Below are 21,686 nucleotides of genomic sequence, written 5' to 3'. Positions count from 1 at the left end.
TCTGATTTAGTGACATTACAGAGCTCTGTCTGGTAGAATGGGGTTGGGAACCTCTGTTCCAGAAAACAGTCCTTGGGGCAAATTCTGGCTGTTGTTGGACTATGCTTATAAACTTATGAAAATGGTTTTTATTGTAACACTGCTTGGTTTATGTATAATCTGGACTTAGAATAACACTGGCCACAGAATAGGTATTTAAACTATCATACTATACTGTAATTAGAGTTGCCTTGTCAGAGATCAAGGAAATGAGATGAAATACTTTATGTACAGGCTTTTATGAGCATACATAATAAAAATGAAGAATTAAAAGGAAATAAATTAATGGTCCATAGACAAGGGAATTTGTCTGTGACAGATAGCAGAAGCTAAGAAGAGAGGGACCAGGAAGACTAGGATGGCTGCTGCAAGCATGGTCAGTGTTCCCATGGCCCCTCCTGCCCTGGAGGATCTTCCTCATAACTTGGCTGAGGGAGCCAAAGGAGGTGAGCCTAAACTGGTCTCTCTATCCCAAACCCATCAAGGAACCAAATTCAGGGGAGAACAAACTCTTAACAAGGCAGGGCAATCATTGCAAGGGGAAAGAGCACTGGAAAAATAAGTGCCCTAAGTGAAGGAAAAGGAAGTCAGAGTCTGAGAATTTGAGAGTTATTCTGGGGAAAGAAAACATCTCCAACAATGAAGAAAAAACTATTAAAATCACCCCAGGAACCCTGGGGAAAACTAAAGTGGAATACAAATTGTAGACTTTTTGATTGATGCCAGAGTAACATATTCCATGGTCAATAGACCTCTAACTAAACTGTAACCGAAATTTCTGGAAACCCTGATAGCGAATTTTTCTTGAAGCCATTAGAATGTACTATGGAAGATAAATTTTCCTCTTCTGGAAAGAAATATGTCCATGTTCAAATGACTCTCTCTCCATAAGAACAAGAGCTCCACCTGCAAGTCCCTCCCAAGCATGCTCTTATGAAACAGGGAAGGAGAAAAGCAACCCTGACCAGAAATTGAGGATCATATAAACACCACTGCATGGGTTCCTGGAAGGCCAGGGAGGGCTAAGCAATCCTTCCCTGTTAAAGTGGATATCAAACGATGGGAAGGGACTCCAATGAGAGGCAGTATCCCTTGTGAAATGAGACCCTGGAAGGAATACGCCCAATAATTCAGAAGTTTCAGGACTATGGACTAATTTGGGTATGCTGCTCCCATACAATAAAAGATTTAATGGCCATAAGTGACATTGTACAGAAGAGTATACTCAGGGACAGCTGCTGGTGTTCAGCATTGGACTTAAAAGATGCTTACTTTTGCATTCTGGTTGACTAAGACTTTCAACCGTCATTTGCTTTTGAATGGCAGGACCCAGAATCTCAGGTCAAGGCTCAGTACTGCTGGACAGCCTTACCACGGTTCAAGAACTCACCTATAATTTTGGAGGAGACACTGAGCCAGAACTTAAAAGGTTTAAAACTAGAAAGAGGAACTCTGTTATAGTATTTTATCCATCACTTAACTAATACCATAGCTACCTTGAACCATTTGGCATCTTGTGGCTATAAGCATAGAAGGCCCAGATTTTCCAACAAGCACTAAAGTTTTTTGAGTTCCTGCTTAAACCTGGCAAAAGGGGTCTCATTGAGCTTGTCAAAGAAACTAGATCACACAGTCCAGGAGTGGCCATCCTGCTTGAGAGCTTTGGAAGCCACTTGCAAGCTTTTACAGGAAGCTAAAAAGGTTTCCTTGGTACAGCTTATGCACCCCACCAAGTGTTGAGCCTGTTAGAGCAAAAAGAAAATTTGTGGCTCACAAAGAGAATGGGCAGGTACCAAGCAATTTAAAACTAAGTGAGTTAAATCCTGCCTCCCTTCTCCCAGAGCCTGACTCAGCCCTACTGATGCATAACATTGTTGAAATAATTAATTAACTTTATCCTAGCAGCATTGATTTAAAAGAGAGTGAATGAGTATCTGGAAGGAAAGAGGACATCCAATAAAAGGAAATTAAACATGTGACAGAAATTTTAAATGTTTAGAGACTATTCAGGTACCTATACAGGTAGCAGTTATGCACTGCACTGGGCATCAGAAAGAGGACACTGAAGTGGCTAAAGAAAATTATCTGGCCAATCAAGCAATAAAAGAAGTTGCTAAAGGAACATTTATAATGCCTTTGGTACCTGTTCTAGTCTTGTCACAATATAACCTTGAATATTTAGAAGAAGCTAAGAGCTTGGATTTTGAACCACTTACATTAAACTATGGCTCACAGTTCCTGGAATTTCTAATGCTATGTGTGCCAGAAGAACAATCCTAAAACAAATCCCCATCAGAAATAAAAGAAAGGAAACAATACCAAGGGCAGTACCTATTTGAGAACTGGCGAAGAGACTTTATTTACCCAGACACCAAGAGACCAAGGATGGAAATTATGGGGGATTCCGTCCCACAGAGTCCTCTGATTCACTGCAGATGAAAGAATGAGTCATTCCAGACACTGTGTGCCTGTCAAGGAAAGAGGAAGGTGATTCTCTCCAAAGGAGAATGCTGTGAGCCCCTGTGCTCAATGGTTTTTATTAAGAGGGTTACAGGCGGGGGGATAGGTAGCAGGAATGTATAGGTAATCTAATTACATCAATAGCTTAAGCTTACAGAGAATAGGTGCTGTTTAAAGATGACAATGGCATGAATATACTGAACTGCTTCGGGTCTGAGTTGAGCAAACATTATGGCTCCAGGAGGGATTTGGGTCAGGGCCTAGGAGTTTTGTAAATTCCTTTCCCAGCCTTGAGCTGGTTATCTGGTATAAGATTAACAGAGTTTGAGGGAGAAACAAAGCATGCTTCAAGGAGTGTAATTTACTTCTAAGTCTGATTTCCCCCTGGGGCCCTCAGAGTTATTATCAGGCCTTACCTGCCTCTGGCATTACCAGTGTTCCAGCCAAGACTTATGGGTCCTTTCCCAGGCCCCAGCTTGTGCGGGGCTACAGTTCCCAATACCACTCAAAGCGGCCCCCTACAGAAATATTTGTTAGTCTTTGTTCATACCTTTTCAAGATGAGTAGAGGCCTACCCTACTAGAACTGAGGAGTCCTCAGAGGTAATGAAACCCTTACTGAGGGAAATAACTCCTCACTTTGGCCTACCTGGCAGCATCCACAGCAATAAAAGACCTGTTCTTATTTCAGAAATCACAAGGAAGGTGGTAAATTTACTGGAATCAAATGGAAATTCTACATGGCATGGAGACCTCAGGTTCCTGGGGAGGTAGAGAAGACGAATTACATTTTGAAGAAAAATGTAGCCAAACTTTGTCAAGAAACTCATCTCCATTGAGACCAAGTTTTACCTATTGTCCTGCTCAGGATAAGGGTGGCTCCTCAAAATGAGATTCAATTGAATCCTATGAAATTGTATATGGGCAACCATTTCAGGCTGTGATTGAGGTGGGAGACGTGTACGTAGATCAAGAAGTGAAGGCAAAGAATTATATACAACATCTAAGTCAGATGTTAGCTGTGATTAGTGGCCTTCCTTGTATTAGAAATCTCTCCCCAACAGGTTCTCTATATTCCTTTGAGCCTATAAGACAGCATTCCCAGAAAACCAACTAGAAGAAAAATCCACTGGACCTTGAGATATCCGGTATTTATAACTGGGGTCTTATGGTAACTCTAAAGGATAGGGAAATGTTTTCTTTAAAAATTGTTAATGTAGCCCCAGATAAAGAGTGCACAACTTTTGTCAACTGTACTAAAAACTATTTTATGCTTTCAGCAGATATAGAGATGAATTGCAACACCACCACTAATGTATGTTATGCTGTTAATAATATCAAATTGTCTGCAGGATGGTTTCTAATGGGTGGAAAGGACTATTTATTCAACAGAAAACAATTACATATGAAACTAAACTCAAAGAAATGAGATTATCAAAAACAAAGAGTGAGGAATCATAGGGAAACTCAAAAGTTAAAGATTTTGAGAAAGAAAGATGGCAGAGGAGTGAATGGGAGTCACCCTGACCTCCTCCCAAGACCAAACTGGAATTGTGACTAAATAGTGGAGAAATCACCTGGAAAACAACAAAACGATAGAGTCAGAGGAGCCTTGGAGCCATGGACAGACAGTAGAATCAACTTTCACACATCCTAATGGAGGCTATGGATGCTAGACTCCAACAGCCAGTTGGATCCCCCTGAGAAGAACAGGGTCTAAATCATAAGCAGGGACCCCTAGACTACAGCAGCTGAAACAAGGAAAACACAGACAAAACACAACCCCAAAAAGCTTAAGGGTGTTTTTTGCTAGAGACAGGTGGCTGGAGATAGAGAGAGATATATAAAGGGCCAATGCAAAAATTTGCAGTGGCAGCCACCTGCCTTGATCTCTGAGTAGAGGTGGCAGCAGAGTGGGTTGGTGCCTGAGGAAAGATTGGTGAGGAAAACTTTGTGAAGAGAACTGAGACAGTGGCCAGGAGAGCCCCAGTGATAACTCACCTCCCACTCTGCAGCTACCATCTCCCTCAGGCATAAGTGAATCAATAAACCTGCCTTCTGCGCTGCTCCATCCAGAGCTTGCGCTTGCGTGGGCTGGGGTGCTGAGTGCAGAGTGGCTGGAAGAAATAGAGGATCTCTGGCCATAGGGCACACAGAGCTGCCTAGAGACCTTTGAGGAAAGACTGGAGATAGAGGGATTGGGGAAAGAACTGGGGGAGCAGCCAGGGATTCCCAGAGCTAACTTCTTCCCCACTCCATAGTCTCCATTTTGCGCAGGCAGGCCATGTCCCCAAAGAGGCAGAAGTGGGAAAGCACACAATAGACAGACTTAAACCACCCAGTGCCGGTGTGTGCGAGTGGGCTGGCCTGCAAGTACAGTGCGGTCCACAGAAATACGGGATCCCTGGCCAAAGGGGTCACAGAGCTGCCCAGAGACCCTGGAGGAGAGACTGGAGACAGGCGTTGGGGAAAGAACTGGAGGAGTAACCGGGGAGTCCCGGAGCTGACTCCTTCCCCTTTCTGTAGTCTCCATTTCACACAGGCAGACCACACCCCAAAAAGGCAGCAGCGGAAAAGGAAATAATAGCCCTGCCCTCAGGACAGTCCGGCCCCAACAGCAGTTGTGTGCTGGCCTTGGTGCTGAGTGCAGAGCTGCCTGAAGAGATAGCAGATCCCTAGCTAAAGGGGACACAGAGATGCCTAGAAACCCTTGAGGAGAGACTGGAGGCAGAGATGCTGGGGAAAGAACTAAGGGAATAGCTGGGGGGTGGGGGATCCAGGTGCTGACTCCTTCCCCAGTCAACGTTCTCCATCTTGCTCAGGCAGACCACACCCCTGAGTGACAGCAGCCTATAAGGACAGGATAGTCCTGCCATCAGGAGGCACTGCTCTGCCTTGTGGTGCCTAAGCCTGACAGATGAGGACAGAGTGACCAGGTTGACAATTGCAGGAGACAGACACAGACAGTAGATTCCTGGAAGGCTCAAAAAAACAACCCAAGGTCAGAAAGGGTCAACAACTGACATCATCAGAGGTAGACCCAGAAAGAAAAGAAAAGAAAAAATAAATAAATAGAAAGACCCGCCTACTACCATAGAAGTTTAATCCACAAAGACAGGAAATCTAGACGAATCAATTGAAGCAGAAGAAAAAAAAAGACTCACAAAGTGGGAAGAAAAAGAAGTTCCCCACAAATGAGGGGAAAGGAGGAATCCTCACAGAGAGAGCTAAATGAAACAGAGGCAAGTGAACTATCAGATACTGAATTCAAAACAATAGCTCTAAGGAAGCCGAATGAGCTCAGCCAGCTCAAAGAGAATTATGAGAAATTTCAGAGAAACTATCAGGATCTTACAGCAAACTATATCAACCTGGAAAAGGATATAGAAACTATCAAGAAGACACAAGAGGAAATGAAGAATACAATTTCTGAGTTGAGGAACACAGTAGAAGGAATCAAAAGCAGGCTAGATGAAGCAGAGGATCCAATCAGCAAGCTGGAGGATAAGGTAGGAAAAAGCTCCCAGAAAGAGCAAGAAATGGAAAAAAGGCTCAAAAACAATGAAGAGGCATGTAGGGAAATGCAGGACAACCTGGAACTCAATAATATCCACATAGTACGGAAACCAGAAGGAGAAGAAGAGGAGCAAGGGATAGAGAACCTCTTTGAAAAAGTAATGATGGAAAATTTCCCCAATTTGAGGAGAGAAAAGTTCTTATGCATTCAGGAAGCACAGAGGGCCCCATTCAAGAGGAACCCAATGAGGCCCACCCCAAGACACGTCATCATTAAAATGGCAAATATCAAAAACAAAGAGAGAATCCTCAAGGCAGCAAGGGAGAAACAGGGAGTAACATACAAGGGATCCCCGATACGGCTGGCAGTTGACTTCTCAAAAGAAATACTACAATCCAGAAGGGAATGGCAACAAATATTCCAAGTCATGAAAAGCAAGGTCCTACAGCCAAGGCTGCTCTACCCAGCAAGGCTCTCAATTAAAATGGAAAATGAAATAAGGAGTTTCCCAGACAAAAGAGGCTAAAAGAACACATCTCTACCAAACCAGCACTACAAGATATGCTAAAGGGACTGGTTTAAGAAGATGAAGAAAGAGAGTGAGAAAGAGAATAACACAGGTACAAAGTAAAAAAAAAAAAAAAAATGTTGCTATCAATAATAACTCTCAATGTAAATGGACTAAATACCCCAATCAAAAGACACAGCATACCTGAATGGATAAGAAAACATGCCCCACACATATGCTACATACAAGAGACCCACCTCAGAAAAAAAGACCTACATAGATTGAAAGTAAAGGTATGGGAAAAAATATTCCAAGCAAATGACCAAGAAAAGAAAGCAGAGGTAGCAATACTTACATCAGACAAAATAGATTTCAAAACAAAGGCCATAAAAAGAGACCCAGAGGGACACTTTATAATACTTAAAGGAAGAATCTATCAAGAAGACATAAACATTGTAAACTTAAATGCACCCAACATAGGAGCACCCAAATATATAAGGAAAATTCTGGAGTACTTCAACAAAAATATAGACAGCAACACACTGATAGTAGGGAGTTTTAACTTCCCTCTGTCAAAAATGGACAGATCTTCCAAACAAAACATCAACAAGGATATTGTGGAGCTGAATGGTGCACTGAAACAAATGGACTTAACTGACATACATAGAACCTTACACCCCAAAGAGGCAAAATACACATTCTTTTCAAATGTGCATGGAACTTTTTCAAAGATAGACCACATGATAGGACACAAAGCAAGCCTCAGCACATTCAGGAAAATTGAAATAATACCAAACTTTTTCTCAGACCACAAGGCCTTGAAACTCGAAATCAACCCCAAAGAGAAACCTCAAAAACTTGCAAACTCATGGAGAATGAACAGTACACTATTAAAAAATGAATGAGTCAACCATGAGATAAGAGAAGAAATCAAAAAGTTTCTGGAAACAAATGAAAATGAACAGACAACAGTCCAAAATCTATGGGCAGTCCTCAGAGGAAAATTCATAGAAATACAGGCCTACCTAAAAAAGATAGAAACATTTCAAATAAAAGGCTTAACACTACAAGTTCAAGAACTGGAGAAATGACAACAAATAAATCCCATAGCAAGCAGAAGGAAGGAAATAATCAAGATCAGAGCAGAACTGAATGACATAGAGATGAAAAGAACAATTCAAAGGATCAACCAATCCAGAAGCTGGTTCTTTAAAAAGATAAATAAAATTGACAAGCCTTTAAGCAAACTCATCAAGAAAAAAAAGGAGAGAACCCAAATTAATAATATCAGAAATGAAAGAGGAGAAATAACAACTGATACCACAGAAATACAAAGGATTGTCAGAAACTACTATGAACAATTATATGCCAAGTAATTTGAAAACCTCGATGAAACGGACAAATTTATAGAAAGTATGATCTTCCAACTCTGAAGGAAGAAAAAGCAGAAAGCCTGAACAGACCGATAACAGCTGGGGAAATTGAAGCAGGAATCACGAAACTCCTGGCACACAAAACCCCTGGGCCGAACGGTTTCACAGGAGAATTTTACAAAACGTTTAATGAAAAGGTAACCCCTGTCCTTCTCAAACTATTCCAAAAAATCCAAGAGGAGGGAAAACTCCCAGACTCTTTTTATGAGGCCAGCATCACCCTGATCCCAAAAACAGATAAAGACCCTACAAAGAAAGAAAACTACAGACCAATTTCGCTGATGAACATAGATGCCAAAAATCCTCAACAAAATATTGGCAGACCACATCCAGCAATACATTCAAAACATTATCCACCATGATCAAGTGGGATTCATCCCAGGGATGCAGGGATGGTTCAATATATGCAAATCGATAAACGTAATACATCACATAAATAAAAGAAAAGACAAAAACCACATGATCATCTCGATAGATGCAGAAAAAGCATTCGATTAGGTTCAGCACACATTTATGATCCAAACACTCAGCAAAATGGTAATAAATGGGGCATTCTCTACATAATAAAGGCCATATATCAAAAACCTACAGTCATCTTCATACTCAACATGCAAAAACCAAAAGCTTTCCCACTAAGGTCAGAAACATGACGATGTCCGCTTTCACCGCTTCTATTCAACATAGCATTGGAAGTCCTAGCCACAGTGGTCAGACAAGAAAAAGAAATAAAAGGCATCCAAATTGAAAAGGAGGAAGTAAAACTATCATTATTTGCATATAACATGATAGTGTACATAGAAAACCCTGTAGACCCCACCAAAAAAACTACTTAACCTAATAAGTGAATTTGGCAAAACAACAGGCTACAAAGTCAATATTCAGAAATCAAAGGCATTTTTGTACACCAGCAATGAAAGAGAAGAAGAAATCAGAAAAAATTACCATTCGATATAGCTCAAGAAAAATAAAGTACCTAGGAATAAACTTAACCAAGGAGGTAAAAGACCTGTACACAGAAAACTATACAACATTGAAGAAAGAATATAAGGAAGACAGAAATAAATGGAAGCATATACCGTGCTCATGGATTGGAAGAATAAATATCATCAAAATGTCCATACTACCCAAGGAAATTTATAGATTCAATGCAATCCCAAATAAGCCAGGAGGCGAAAGACAAATACCATATGATCTCATCTATAAGCGGAACCTAACCAACAATACAAAGATACAAGGAGAATAAGACCAGCAACACTGAAAGGAAAAGAAACCAACAGAGACCAGAGGGAAGGAGGAAGGGGTGGGCGGGGGAAAAGGGATGGAAGGGGAAAGTCAAGGAACATATAGCAAAGTCTCATGGACAAAACCAAAAGGGAAGGGTTGATGGGGAAAGGGGGCAGGGGAAAATGGTCAGGGGAAGGCAGAGACAAATGTATTTGAAAAAATAAATAATAATAATAATCGTAAAAAGTAATAATAAAAAAATTTTTAAAGTAAAAAAAAAAAAACACCTAAGCAAACAATTAGAACAGGAATAGAATCACAGAAATGGAGATCACATGGACAGTCATCAGCAAGTTGTGGAGCGGGGAGAATGGGAAAAACAGTACAGAGAAGAAGCCTAAATGATAGGTACAAAATAAACAGTGAGATGTCAAGAATAGTATAGGAAGTGGAGAAACAAAAGAACTTAGATGTACAGCCCATGGACGTGAACAAATGTGGGAGAATGTGGGTTGGGGGGTGCAGAGTGGAGGGCAATAAAGAGGAGAAAAATGGAACAACTGTAATGGCATAATCAATAAAATATACTTTAAAAAAAGAAAAAGGAAAAAAAGAAGTGTTTAGGTCTTTATTGAGAAGTTTTGTGATATTTTTATGATGAGATATATGCCATAGGAACTTGTCTCATTTATATCAATTAGCATAAAGCAAAATTGGTTTCAGTATATATCATTTCACTTCAAGTTGAAGTGTCTAAGAACCTATTGACAATGTTAAGTGAGGAGTTACTTACTGTAAAAGACATGTCAATGGGTGAGTTGCTGCTGTGGATAACTGGAGCTCACTACTGCTGTGGACCCTAGAAGACACAGTATGGGGCATGCCTCAGAATTACCTCATGGAGGAGAGCTGAGGAAGCCAGGACATTTGTCTACCAACTGGTTGAATGTTGCTCTAGGGGCATTAGGTGTCTGACACTTCCTGGCTACAGCTCCCACTTAGAGAAGAGGGAGAGTCAGGCAGGTGCTAGAGGTAGAAAGTTGGTGTGCAGTTACAGGTGAACATAATGTGGGCTAAGTGGATGTCCTCACTATGCTCTCATTCTTGCCATCATAAAGGTCTTAAAGGCTAGTTGGTCCTCTTTGGTTTTCCTAAAGATGAGCACATTCACCACTACCCAGATGTCTGGCTGGTGCCTGGTCCTTAGGCAAGTCCATCCACCAGCTTCGTAGTGATGTAGAAAGAAACCTCTTCTGTTAGCTTGAGATAAATTTAATCCTCTAAGCAGTGAGTGATAACAAAATTTCAACAGTGGCAGGACCTAGAGAGCAGCCATCTGGTTGGAAGGTGGATTAGGTGACTTGTATTAAAGCTACCTTAGTATGGTAGTCACCCTGATATCACTTGGTTTGTATGACAGTTTGGGATTATTTTATGGAGAGATCAGGACATATTATAGGAAAGCTAAAGGGCACCTATCATTGCTTGGTCCCTCATTCCTTATGAACAAGATTACCCTAAAGATAGAATTTGGTAGGAATATGATGAGGGAGGGGCAGAGCAAAGCCAGAGAAGATCTTGACCTTTAGCTATCAAAAACTTACCTTACTCTGCTAGATTTGTTTTTAATAATGCATTGGTTTTTGTAGGCAAATCAGGTTATATCTCAATTAGAAAGAATAGCTATCACTCTTGAACTAGGATGAAAATATGCTGGTTTTACTGTTAAAATTTTTTATGAAACTCCTGGACCATGTCTGCAATCCAGACCCTCACCTTTCTATAGGGAGGGACAATTGCATATTATTACCCTTTGACCCATAGATCCCACTTCTAGAAAACTGTTCTACCAATGCCATGGCAAACACATGTAATACATGTTTACAAAGATATTAATCTTGGAACTATTTATAATAACCAAAGACTGGAAATAACTGTTCATCAACAGGAGACTGATTTAATAAATTAAGGCACACCCATACAACAGAGCTACTAAAAGGAGTGAAGAACCTTGGGATGGTTCATTTTATGTGTCAATTTGATTGGGTCACATGGTAATACAGGTATTTGACCAGATAGTTGGTCAAACATTATTCTAAGTGTCTCTGTGAGGGTATTTCTGGATCAGATTAACATTTAATTTGGTGCACTGATTGAAGCAGATTGCTCTCCCCTATATGGGTGGGCTGCATCCAATCAGTTGAAGGACAGACTAAAACAGAAAGTCTGGTCCTGAGCTAGAGAGAATCCCTCCTGCTTGATAGCTTTTGAACTAAGATATCAGTTTTTTTTTTTTCCTGCCTTAATTGGAAGGTTTGATATTGAAACAATAAATATTGGTTTTTGTGGTTGCTGAACCCCATAATATTGGCTGCACAGATACACTTAACAATGCTTCCTGAGTAAATGATCTTGCCAATCAATATGAAGGTTGATACTGCTGAGGTTATTCAGCCTGGAAAGCAAGAAGCTACTCAGATTGGTATAAATCAAAAGCATTGCTGGTTATAGGCCAAAGGGGAGACAAACTGAGCAAAACAGTAGTCAGCGCAGAGAAAGTTCAGAAGCCACATTATGAAAGACTTAACACAATATATTCTGAGAAATTGGGTCATTTTATTTTTTTAATTAATTTATTTATTTTTTCAAATACATTTGTCTCTGCTTTCTCCCGAACACTTTCCCCTGCCCCCCTCCCCCCTCTCCCTCCCTCAATCCTTCTCCACTTTGGCTTTGTCCATGAGTCCTTGCTATATGTTCCTTGACTTTCTCCTTCCCTTCCTTTTCCCCCGCCCACTCCTCCCTCCTTCCCTCTGGTCTCTGTTGGTTTCTTTTCCTTTCAGTGTTACTGGTCTTATTTTCCTTGCATCTTTGTATTGTTGGTTATGTTCCCATTATAGGTGAGATCATATGGTATTTGTCTTTCGCCCCCTGGTTTATTTCACTTAGCATAATGCTCTCCAGTTCCATCCATGCTGTCGCGAAGTTTAGTAGTTCTCTTTTTCTTTCTGCTGCGAAGTATTCCATTGTGTAAATGTACCATATTTTTTTGATCCAATCATCTACTGATGGGCATGTAGGTTGCTTCCAACACTTGGCTATTGTAAATTGTGCTGCTATGAATATTGGGGTGCATAGGTTCTTCTGAATTGGTGTTTTGGGATGCTTAGGGTATAGTCCCAGCAAGGGAATCACTGGATCAAAAGGCAGTTCCATTTTCAGCTTTTTGAGACAATTCCACACTGCTTTCCATAGTGGCTGCACCAGTCGGCATTCCCACCAATCATGTACTAGAGTTCCCTTTTCTCCACAGCCTCGCCAGCACCTGTTGTTTGTGGATCTGTTTATGATGGCCATTCTGACCGGTGTGAGGTGGTACCTCATGGTGGTTTTGATCTGCATTTCTCTGATGGCTACTGATGCTGAGCATCCTTTCAAATGTCTCTGGGCCCTCTGTATCTCTTCCTTGGAAAAGCACCTGCCCAGGTCCTTTGCCCATTTTTCTGATTGGATCATTTGTCTTCTTGGAGTGGAGTCGAGTGAGTTCTTTATATATCTTGAAGATCAAACCTCTATCTGATGTATCATTAGCAAATATATTTTCCCATAGAGTTGGCTCCCTTTTCATGTTGCTGATGTCTTCTTTAGCCGTGCAGAAGCTTCTTATTTTGATGAGGTCCCACTTGTTTTTTCTTTCCTTTATGTCCCTTGCTTTAGGAGACATATCGGTGAAAAAATTGCTGCGTCGGATATCTGAGAGTTTCCTGCCAATGTTCTCCTCTAGGACTTTGATGGTGTTGCGACTTAAGTTTATTTTTGTGTATGGTGTCAGCTGATGATTGAGTTTCAATTTTTTGCATGTAACTGTCCAGCTCTCCCAACAGCATTTGTTGAAGAGGCTATTTTTACTCCACTTCATGATTCTGCCCCCTTTGTCAAATATTAGTTGCCCATATAGACCTGGGCTTAAGAAATTGTGTCATTTTAAACTCTTTCTACTGTTAAGCTAGCTTGCATCCAACTGCTTTCAAATCATGAGCCTTCAAGGGATCACTGTAAGGTTATGAGGTAATGTCATTTAATGTAACAAAACATTTCATAATTCACTAAAAATCTCTGCTGTTGCATTAAAAGCAGCTTTTTGTGATGCATGCACAAGATGAAGGGGTGGCTTCTGATGAGCATCCCAATCTGTTGATCCAGAGAAAGCTTTAACAGGTGCAGCCAACGCACTGGCCCACCAGAGCCCTTAAATGCAAGAATCCAGCCTGATTAGCCCATCAAGATGTGGCTTTAAATTATTATACCTCAAAATAAAACAGATCAGACTTGCATCTGGCACTGTTTGAGTCCATTTGTATTCTGTGATTACCTACCAGGTCCTGGGACACTGTAAACATTACCTACTTGTAGTTGACTTAAAGTAGGTAAAAGGGGAACCTAGCTGATTAAACCCAGCCTCAAGGGCCAGATATCCCTTTGCAGTGAAGCCTTGAGGGGAAAACCTTACAGGCAAAGACTCAAAAAAGGAGGAAAATGATTCATACAGCACTCACATGGAAGAGCCTCAGTCCCTGCAAAGGTTATATTTTTTGTCTCTTGAATGAGACAACATCCCCAGTGGGACTGTGCTCAGCTTCTCACAGTGGTATCTTCTTAATTAACACAACCTGTATTACAGGTGTGTCCAACCCATGGGCCACATGTGGCCCAGATGGCTATGAATGTGGCCCAACACAAATCCTAATTTTACTTCAGACATTATGAGACTTTTTTTGTGATTATGTGTTGCAAAGTATTTAATGTGTGGCTCAAGACAACTCCTCTTTCAGTTTGGATACCCCTGACTGGTTGCCTCCCCTCCTCCTTTCTCTCACTTCCCCACTTCTCCACTTACTGGGATGAGCTGCTCACACTCAAATGTTTTTCTCAGGGTCTACTTCACAGGGAACCCAACTCAACACAGTCTTAGATGGCTACAAACCCTACTGAGTCCAGCAGCACAGGAGAGGAACTCCAGACTCCCTTACCAGAGAGTCAAGCCAGAAGTAGTTTTAGTGCTAACAACGAATGGAACCAGAACCAGAGACAGAAACAGCAAGGTCAATAGTAATATGGGGGCTAAACTCTATTCATCCAATTACAAACAGTGAGACTAAAATTCCATGTAAGTGTGTGAGTAAGCTCACCTGGGATCAGATGAGCCTGGTTCATACGAGGAGAACTGTGGAATCCTGAGCAGTAACAAACTGTGGTTGTTTAGACCCATAAGGTTTGGGGTCATTTCTTTACAGCAATAGCAATAGAGACTGCTACATGATGCTTGATTTTTTTATTTAGGTGTAACTGACAAATAAAATTGTATATATTTAAAGCATACATTATAATGATTTGATATACAAGAAAAAAATTTCTCCTTATGTGTTATCAAATAAAGAAGAAAATTGTGGGGAAAGAGCACTATTGCCTCAAATGAGGTAGAGAGTGGTAGCTGGAGACCATTGCTGACCTGCAATTTTTAACTAGAGGCAGAAAAAGACTCTAAACGCTTCTTTCCTTTACAACATGCCATTGGTTGGACTGGCTGAGGCTGAAATGCAGAGATCTCCTCCATCATCACCCCAAATATTTGTTCTGAAGCTCTGGGCTGTTTAGATAACCAAGTTCCCCACGTTCAGGCAGAGAGTGACTAAGTGCGTGTAGTATATGTATCTTTCAGGTAATGCTCAACACTGAACTCTGACCTGATGTTTCCATCTCACTGTGGTGAAAAAGAATGAAAGGAAGGTCACAAGTGAAGGAACTCATAAAACCCCAGGGACTCCAGAATGAAACATACCAGCCTCATAGTATCATCAGCACCCCTTCAGCTGTGTCTGCTCGCTTCTCAAAATTCCTCTGTGAGGTATAAAATGGGAGAAAACATTTGCCAAACATGTATCTGAAAAGGACTATATCCAGAATATATAAACATTCTTGCAATTCAATATCAAGACAACTAAATTTTTTAAAAATTGGCGAAAGATTTGAATAGGCAGTTTACCAAAGATTTTAAGTGGCAAGCATATGCATAAAAAGGTGTCAACATCACTAGTCACTAGGGAAATACAAATTATACTGAGATATCTTACTGAGATACTACTACAAATCCACAAGAACAGCTAAAATTAAAAAGACTGACAACATAAAGCATTGACAAGGATGTAAAGTGACTGGAACACTTCTTCTCTGCTGATAGAATTGTAAAATGACACATCACTTTGGAAAATAATATGTCAACTTATTAAAAAGTTATACATATTCCTCTTATGACCCAGGTGTCCATTCCTAGAGGGAAAAAAGGCATATGTCCCTACAAAGGTTTGATCATGAATGTTCACAGCACCTTTATTGGGAAGGCCAAAAACTGGACAGAACCAAAATGTTCATCAACAGGTGAATAGATAAACAAATTATAGTATATCCATAGAATGGAATACTACTCAGCAGTAAAAAGGACAAGCTACTTATACACTCAACAAGAGGTCTGTATCTTAAAATCATTAGGGTAAAAGAAGCCATACTTTATATACTGTATACTCTGCTTCCATGCATAAAATTATAGGGGATGCAAAATTAATATAAAGTGACAGAAAGCAGATGAGTGGTTACCTGGTGGCAATGGGAGGGTTAGAGGGGAGAAGAATTATAAGGCCATAAGTGAACTTTTGAGAATGATGTCTTTGTTCCTTATCACAATTATGATAAACATCATGAGTACATATATGTCAGAACTCATCAAATTATATACACATATGTCAATTTTTTTTTCCTAAGGCTGACAAGAGGTTGTAGCACCTGGCACATTTGGTGCTCCATTTCTGGGAAATTCTAGTCCTTTCCCAACATTCTTAGAGGGGTGTTCCACCAGGCCTCTAAATTGTCTTTCATATGCAAAATAAAATGAAGCAAGTATGGTCTTTGAACTGCATTCTGCTAGGGGCTTGGCCACTATGGCAACAGTCAACCTCTGTCTCCAACAGATGAGGATAATGACAGTCTATGGGACTGGTCCAAGGTCACTTATCAAGTCACGGCCATGCCAGTAATTTGCCTTCCCAATCCCAACTATGAAACTGCATAGGTCACTGGGTCACCCAGCTTCCCAATCACTTCACAGCCACTGATGTTTTTCTGGTGTGTTTTCCCTCTAAGTGATGGATTTAGAGCATTTTCTCCAAGTTCAGTGTTTTAAGGATGCTCTTGGAAACCAGTCCCAGCTTTCAATGAAATGGTATTCCTCATTTTATTGTATCCCCGGTCACAGATAAACAGCTCTTTAGTCCTTCGGAGTCGCTTTGATCATTGGTCCCTTTATCCCAGATCTGAACCCTAGCAAGCCTCACCCCTCTGGAGCCCAGACTCTGTATGGGTAATCTGCGGATCAGTCCAACATACATATGCTTAACCAGACTCATAAATGCCTTCATTATTCTGGACCACCCAGCTAATATTTTATCTTTGATATGAATGCTCAGCTCCACAATGGCCCTGTTGTTCTGAATCCTAAGGCTGTGGCAAAGCTTGACCATAATCTCCCATTCATAAAGGATCTACAGGGCTCGGATTATTCTTTATACTTTTGTGAGCACTTGCAAAATCCTTGGGAAACCAGTGTAGTTTACAGGAGGGTCTTATGCCAATCGTCTCTTAAGCTCCTCCCGGCCATTCATAGGGGATTTCCAACAGCCCTGCAAACCACATACAGAATGGCCATCAGCACTCACGGTGCCCACGTGCCAACACCAAATAGAGGCTCAACCCGATGCTGTTGGACTGGCTGAGGTCCAGTCCAACAGTGCTTTTCCCCAGGCTCCTGCCCTCCCCACTTCCTGCCTCTGACTCTTGAAAAGAGTTTGTGCTCTGCACACATAGCAAATAGAGGAGAGCACAAGGAAGAAAAGTCACAGGCCAAATGAAACTCACGCAATATTGACCCCTGTGCATCTGCCTCAATATACCCTGGAGGAGAATAAGAGAAAATGTCTGTTTGTGTGGATAAAACTCTACCCTAGCTGTTTATTTTTTTCCAACAATGAAAGTGCCTCTTTTCTGCTTTGAAGCTGTTGCTGAAACTCTCAGTTATAGGTGCTGAAAATGAAGACTTTTTGTAGACTTGTCCACTGGCACTTTGATTCTCAGTGTAGTCCATGGACCAGCAGCATTGGTATCACCTGGTTTGTTGGAAATGCAGAATCTCAAGTCCTGTCCCAGTTTTACTGAATTATAATCTGTATTTAATAAGCTCACCAGGTGATCAGAGCCTGAGAAAATCTTCTAAAAAAAAATCACTGTTGAATACTCCAAAGAGAGAAAGTTAATTAGCCACCTTGACAGACTGCCATGAAAGTGGGAAAGAGGGTGTTTGTTTCCCAGACCTCTTTGGCAGTTTCTAGCATTCTAGGATTCCCTAATTCTTAATGTTTATCCTAACAAAATTTCCCTCAAACAGCCCTGCCCAAACAACCATTTCTCACTCCTTAGGGAATACACAAGTGATTTAAAAATAATCATATATCACATTTATTAATGTTTAATCTATTCTAGGCATTGCTTTAGGTGCTTTCTATACTTTCCAGCAACTCTTCTGCTCTTTACAACAAACTCAAGGGCCACTATTTTTATTATATTATTATTGTTACTATCATCCTTCATTCAACTGATGAGGAAAACAATGCCAAGAGAGCAGTACTTTGCTTGCCTGAGGTGTCCTGGCTCGTAAGGAGCAGAGCCAGGGTTTGTACTAAAAAGAGTGTCTCCAGAACCCACCTTCTTAGCCACAATACAGCTTCAGTAACTAAATATTGCCGAGAAACTGAGGATGATGGAACTTCCACGGTGAGAGTTTGTTGCATACCAGCCAGAATTTAGGAACCCCAGTCCTGTGAACAAAGCCCTCCTGCTCAGGAGAGTTTCTCTTTTATTCAAATGGCCTCAATCCCAGGATCCAGGTTGACCTAGGAAGTTGGAGGAACAAGAACCAGCATTCATTGTGCAAACCACAGAGGTGAGGAAGTTTAAAATATCTCTGTTTGAAGGTGTGCCATTTCCCTAAAGCTTATGCAGCAGCAGTGTACAAGTGGGTGAGATAGCGAAGTCAGGTCCTCATGGCTTGTGGTTGCTGATGGAAAAGATGCCCTAAGTCTGGCAACGTGGTATATAAAAGGCTAGAAAGATGAGTGAGTTGTGGTGATTCTGTTTTTAATGTTTGAGAAACAATATGCAATGCTAAGTGATTTGTGGCAGACCTGAGGAGTTCCATTCTTCGTAGGAGAACAGCTTATTCACACTCAAGGAAAATGTTTAAGAGAAACAAGTTTTATTTTGAAATAGTGATTTACATAAATCCCAGCCCCTTTAAATGTCTCACCAACCACATGGCTAATCAAGCCCTTACTTACTGCCCCCACCCCACACTCATGAACTTACCCCAACCCACAATGCAACCAAGACAAGACTGGGTGTTTTGCAAAAGACAATCAAACACCGTGTATAGTAAGTACAGTCATTTAACAGCTTTTATGGAGAGAAATTGATGTTTGAATAGTTAAAATTTACATTTTCTCCCAAACTCCAAACCTCTTACCTACTTTTTTCCTAAATTTCCAACCCCTTACCTATGCTCTTTTCCTTATAAAAAGAGTCAGTTTGAGATTAAATGTAAGATGGTCTTTTAGGGTACATAACCCCCCATCTTCTCAGATCACCAGCCGTCAAAATAAGTGCCCATAGAGATCCAATCTTTGTCTCTACTTATTAGTTCTGGTAATGACAGGAAGCACCAGTGCCGACTTTTCCAGTTTCACTGTTGAACTTTTTTAATGCACAGGACAGCACCTGACAACAAAGAATTATGTAGCCTAAAATGTTGATAGTCCCTAGGTTGAGAAATTCGGCTTTAAACAATAAATCACGGGACTTCATAAGCACAGGTCAAGTACAAGATATTTGGATTTACCTTAGCTACAACTAATCAGCTTTGAGAAAATCATCCTTCCATTTTACCTGACCCCATTTCTCAATGAACAAATGAAGCAGGATTCAGAGATTTACTAATTTTCTTTGTTTTCCACCCCTGAATATGGACATAAAAGTGATTCTCAATGTTCACATGTTCAAAGCCTCTAGGTGCCTTAATGATTATCTGTGAGGCCAAAACTTGTTTACTCTTCTTTATGGAAATGGGGCATCAGAGAAAAAACCCTGGAAAACTGGAAGGGGTGGGGCAAGAGGGGAAAAGAAAGTGGAAATATTCCCTTTACCTTCTGGGGTAAAGTCAAACGTATAATTAAAACAATAATAATAATAACTGCTCTTCTTCCCACCTATCTTTGCCACCTCCACTTCCTCCCCTCCCCCTAATTCCACCAGGCCACCAGGCCTTTCTGGTTAGGGGACTTGCCGGGTGAGACAGTAAGAGTGGCAGCTCTCGCTCTGATTCACATGGGCCCAGAGTGTCTATCAGGCCCTTGGGTTTTGGCTCAAGAAACAAGGAGCAATGTGCTGCCTTCTGACTGATGACATCATCCTCCCCAAGTGGCCTGGTCTGTCATGGGCACTTCTCCTCTTGGAACTGAGCCTGACCCCACCCAGTGCACCTTAGGTCCTGTGCAGCTTAGAAACAGTAAGGCCTAGGACCACACAACCAGGAGAAGGTACAATGCCAGGCCAACAAAAAGATGGAGAAGCAGCTGCAGAAGGACAAGCAGATCCACCAGGCCACGCACTACCTGCAGCTGCTAGGTGCTGGAGAATCTGGCAGAAGCACCATTGTGAAGCAAATTAGGATCCTTCTTATTAATAAGTTAAATGGAGAGGGTACATCTGTAGGCTGCCAGGAGCAACAGCCACAGTGAGGAGACCACCAAAGTGCAAGACATCAAAAACAGCCTGAAGGAAGGCATTGAAACCATCATGACCACATGGCCACCATGAGCAAACTGGTGCCACCCGCCTCGACCCTGCTCTATGGAGTTGACTAACCCTGAGAACCAGTTCCAAGTGGACTACATTCTGAGTATGATGGATGTGCACAGCTTTGATTTCTCTCCTGAATTCTCTGAGCATGCCAAAGCTCTGTGGGAGGATGAAAGAGTCCCATCTGCTATGAAGACTCCAATGAGTACCAATGAACAGATTGACTGTGCCCAGTACTTCCTAGACAAGACTGATGCCATCAAGCAGTCTGACTATGTCCCCAGAGGTCAGGATCTGCTTTCCTGCCCCTTCCTGACTGTTGGAATCTTTGAGACCAAGTTCCAAGTGGACAAATTCAACTTCCACATGTTTGATGTGGGTGGCCAGTGTGCAGGGGAGGATGAGGTTCCATGATGAAATTTACTGATGATGTAAAATTAAGGGGGTTCTCTTCCTGACTTCCCAATGTAATATCTCTGTCCATCTCTCCATGGAAAAGGTCCAATCTTATGTTTAATAGGGCCAGAATAAAGGCCACTGTCCAGAGTTTGTGCTCCATATTAAAGTACAGTCCATTTAGCATCTGGCTAGCTTAGCATGTGTTCCCGGCTGCAGTCCATTACCATGCTGCAGTATTCAGGCTCACTCCTGGAGCCTGCATGTAGAGTCTACACAGCCATGGGCCATGCAGCTGCTAGGGCCACATGGCCATGGAAAAACAGATGAGTGCACTACGCCAATGTGGGTCATCAAGTAAGAAAAAAGAGAGAGAGCGAGAGAAAGAGATCACTTTTTTGTTCCTTTGGGATTATATTAGGTTGTGTTTGGGATGGATCAGGTGCTTTTTCAAAGAACCAGTCAACTTCCTAAGCTTTTGCAGGCTGTAGGTGGGACCACCCCCTACTTAGACTGAGAAGCCTCTTTGATCAAGCTCCTATCCCTGATACCCCCAACAATCCAGTACAGGAAGAAGGAAGGGAGGATTGTTAATCCCCTTTGTGGAGAACTACTGTAATCCTTTGGGATGTAAAGTTGTAGCTTCCTGGCTAAGCAAGCAGGTTTATGCTCCCTTGTTTGTTAAACTCTGTCTAAATCCTTTTGTTCCCTTACTTTTTTATTATTAATTAGTTAAATACTGATGATGACACCATTATATTTCTGCTATTATTCAGGAGGACTGTCATTGAAAAAGGGGCTACATACTAAACCTGACAAGCATAGGGGTGGCCGCTTGGTGGCCTTACAAACTCAGAGACCTAAATTAACCACATTAGTGGATAGTCTGAAATTAAAATTTCTTAACTAAAAGCAAGTCATGGTGGTAGTCCTGTCCTAGGCCAGTATCTTCCTTGACAAATCAATCTTTACCTTAACTGAGTCTACTGTCTTTTTGCATCTGAGATAATATACCTTTAGAATGTGAGTCATCCCTTTTTCCAAAACCCTCAGGGCACAATCTCCCACCAGAGCACTAGACCACAGACCTCCTCATTGTTATTATCCTGTTAATTGTTAACTGTTAACTATTCCATACCTGCTCATGTAAAAGA

At 41.3% G+C, this 21,686-nt stretch overlaps 1 pseudogene; it reads left to right on the top strand.

Moving 5' to 3' along the window:
• Positions 1–397: 397 nt before the first annotated feature.
• On the top strand, positions 398–20,550 carry LOC129070983 (guanine nucleotide-binding protein G(s) subunit alpha-like; annotated as a pseudogene).
• The last annotated feature ends 1,136 nt before the right edge of the window (positions 20,551–21,686 follow it).

The sequence above is a fragment of the Pteronotus mesoamericanus genome, unplaced genomic scaffold (assembly GCF_021234165.1).
Source record: "Pteronotus mesoamericanus isolate MK-2021 breed Mesoamerican mustached bat unplaced genomic scaffold, CSHL_Meso_final contig_25, whole genome shotgun sequence".
In the NCBI taxonomy this organism is placed as follows: domain Eukaryota; kingdom Metazoa; phylum Chordata; class Mammalia; order Chiroptera; family Mormoopidae; genus Pteronotus; species Pteronotus mesoamericanus.
The sequence above is the reverse complement of the archived record's forward strand: the minus strand, read 5'-3'. Positions and strand labels throughout refer to the sequence as shown.